The sequence below is a fragment of the Benincasa hispida genome, chromosome 1, assembly GCF_009727055.1.
Source record: "Benincasa hispida cultivar B227 chromosome 1, ASM972705v1, whole genome shotgun sequence".
NCBI lineage: Eukaryota > Viridiplantae > Streptophyta > Magnoliopsida > Cucurbitales > Cucurbitaceae > Benincasa > Benincasa hispida.
The window spans coordinates 94,507,121-94,510,971 of record NC_052349.1 but is presented as its reverse complement, the minus strand read 5'-3'; positions in this window follow the sequence as shown (position 1 = coordinate 94,510,971).

The window sequence follows — 3,851 nt, the reverse complement described above, 5'->3', positions numbered from 1 at the left end:
TAGTGAATTTGCATCTCAAACATTTGATAATTGATTGGGATAAGTGTTGAACATCCTGTAGCTTATGTTCACATAACAAAACTTCTAGATCTGTATGAGATCACGTTATTGTGTATGCTCGACCAATGACTAATGAGCTTATGACCATAAGCCAAATATATTTCATCAAGATATGCAGTAAATGTTTAAATTGTTCCACAACAACCGTTAAAATGATGGGACAATTAAAATCTATGTTAAAATTGATTTTACATTAATTAATTGCTTTGAACCCCGTTGGATTGTTTATTACATAATTTAATTGTTATTAATGAGATAAATTTTTCAACATTAGGGGAGGAGTTAAGGAAAAATTGAAAAAATAAATTAAATAAAATATATAAGTATTTTCTCATTTTGATCATCGTACATATCACTTTAAACTAGAAGTTCAAAAGATAATTCATTTGTAAAATAGTGCAAATCAATGCTAGATGGATTTACAAAATATTTACAGTTGCAAGAAAGTGACCAAGTTGTATCCCAATGTAACAAGTTGTCAATATTAACAAGTTTGTAGCACGCCTCAAGCGTGATAGACGAATGAGTTCCAAAAATAAAGATTCTCGAAAAAGAAGTAGTTAATCAATGACTCAGCTGAGAATGTAGATATTTTCAAAGAAATCTAAATATGAGCACTTATAAGAATCTTGAAGTAAATGATGATAATAAAGAGATCTTGATAAATTATATGTCATGACAAGAAAAAAATGGAACTATACTTAAATGAGTTGATACATTTTTACATATTGCTCACGATATTATATATGAATATGAGTATTATATACTCAAATATATTGGAAAATGTTGCGACATAGAAAGGATTAATTTATGTGGAAAGAAACAATCCAATAGAAATAAATTCATTTTCTAAATCGTGAGAACTAGTAGTTCAGGCATTAGAGAATGTCAAATATGTATGATACGAGTGAGTACTTATAAGAAAAACAAATAGAATGGGGTTGCAATATATAAAGTGAGACAAGTTCCATAATAGTTCTTGCAAAAAACTGATATTAATTATGAAGAGACATATTATCCTCTAGTGGATACAATACCACGAGATATTTAATTTATCTAACTGTCATGAAAAGCTTAACATGCATCTTATAGATGTAATTATTGTACATTTATACGAATCTTTTAATAATATATCCATGAAGGATTAAAGGTATCAAAATCATATAAGTAAAATATTATAGAATGAAATATATATATATATATATATCTAGTAGAGATTTTTATAAAACATTCATGATGAATGTAAAGTAATCATCTTATTAAATATTTGATGATAAGAGGGTATAAAAATAACCTTATTTGTCCATATGCTTTTATTAAGAAACTACACTGTGAAGATTTACTATACAATATTTAATATTTATATATTATATTGATGATTTAAGTAGAAACTCTTGAAGAGATTTCAAAGGTAATAGAGTTTCTTAAGAAAGAAATTACAGATGATAAGTTTTGTCTTAGCTTGTAAATAAAGCATAAAGCAAATGAAATTGCATCAATTTATACATAAAAAATCTTATATGGACTAATTACATTACCCGGTGGTTCATTCACTTAGTGTGAAAAAAAATTATATCATCTGATATAAAAAAAAATAGTGAAGGACTTTACGTCCTGAAAAACCATAATTTTTAGAAAATAAATATACTTATATCTTTACTAGTTTATACTTTACCTGTCGTAGCATAAATATAATATTTCTCTAAAGAAAGATATTGGAGTAAAGCTAAACATATGTTATGTTTTTATTTGAGAATTAGTTTACATGGATTTATTTTATTCTCATAAATCTAATTGTGATGTAGTTGATTATGAATATGCAAGTTACTTATCTAATCCATAAGAACTATATCTTAAACAGGTTGCTTAGTACGTAGAGAAGAACTTTTGTATCATGGCAGTTTCTGATGCAGACCACAACAACTACTTTAAATCATGTTAGAATCTTGATGATGTATGAGGCTAGCCAATAGTATTCTTATATGAATATGATAAAGCATAAAGTACCGACATCGCCACTCAACGAATTTCCTCAAGAGACAACCTGGGAGACCTATCGACAATGGTGCTACCTACAACAATATTTGAGAAGTTAACACATAACATTTGTATGGGACAACTAAGAGTATCAAGTGATGTTTTCATGAGGGAGAATAAATGTGTTGCACTTTTTTCCCTTAACTATGATTTTGTCCCACTGGGTTTTCGAGCAAGGTTTTTAATGAGGCAATTATTAAAGTATATGAATGATGTACTATTGTTCTTTCACTACGTTTTTATCCCATTGGATTTTTCCTAGTAAGGTTTTAACTAGATATATCTTCTATACACTATGGGCATTTAAGGGGGAGTATTATAAATATGATAATTATGTAGATGTCCATGCATAACCTCCATAGGTTAAAACTCATCCATTAACCTCTCCAATTAATCCCCATAATTATCTTATCCCCTCTTTATGTTTCATTTTTGTAACCACCATTCTCACAACTCTATAAACAGAGGTTGTAGAGATCATTTGAAAAAAAAACCTCAATCAAGCATAATACACATGTTCTCTGCTCTTCTCTCCATTTCTCTCTTATGTTTGTTCTTCTCTCATTTCTATCTTATATATATATATATATATATAAACAAAATCTTATTTTTAAAGATTATGTTTGAAAAAATAAATCTACAATAAGATTACAATTCGAAATAGATTAAAAAAATTAAAACAATTACGTTCTTTCTCATTTTTCATCGTGCTCTTGCTCATATGCTTGATCTTGCTCTTAGAGATGTTCATGTGATGAGGTGGGGATGGAGAAGGCTTCCCCATCCCCATCCCCGCCCCGCCCCCTTCTTCAATCCCTATCCCTCGAAATTCTTTGTGGGGATTGAGGTGGGGATTCCTCACAGGGAATTCATAGGGATCGGGTTCCCCGCTGGGAAAAGTTTTCCGTTAGTTTTTTTCAATTCATTTATTATTTAAGAAATTTTTGTTTATTTTATTCTCAATGATAGAAAATTTTTAGATTTTTTATATTAAATGTCATTTCCAATATATTTCTGTTTAAATAAAAACACTATAATTTTTTCTTATAAAGATAACAATATTTTATGTGCAAAGATATAATTAAAATAGTTCATCTCGTAGTTTCTAAAAGTTTAAATTTAAATATTAATCACTAGCCTTCAACTTAAATCTTAAGACACTTTCGACATAGATCTTAGAAATGTATTAAAGTACGAGAAAATTTATGATGAGAATAAGGAAAAGACTAATTGGTAAAAATTATAATTCGCAGGCAAACAGGTGGGGTGGGGTTGGAGAATGTATTCCCCATTTCCGTCCTCGTTTGGTCAATGAGGAGAAAATTCTCCTCATCCTTCTCCATTTCCCATCTAATTAGGGATTCCTAGCCTCGAGCAGGGTAGATCTTGACAGGACTACGGTTCCATGGGGAAAATGGACATTTCTATAGTTAACTCTTGCTTTCCAATGAAAACTAGACATGCTAGATACTTGTCGTTCTAGCTTAAGATTCTAGAGCAAAATTATTGTTGTTATTTTAAACTAAAAACAACATATTATTCATTATATAGATTTTTATATAATTAAATATTTTGTGTATATATATATATTCAACCCTTTACAACGTGACCCAATTACGAGTACCCTAAATCCTAAAGGAAGAAAATAACAAGAAAAAAGAGAAGAAAGTAACAAGAAAAAGCTTATTTATGACATCATCTAAACCATTCTTAAAATCTCTAGCAGCAGCCTTCAGCCTTTTTCTTAACGATAC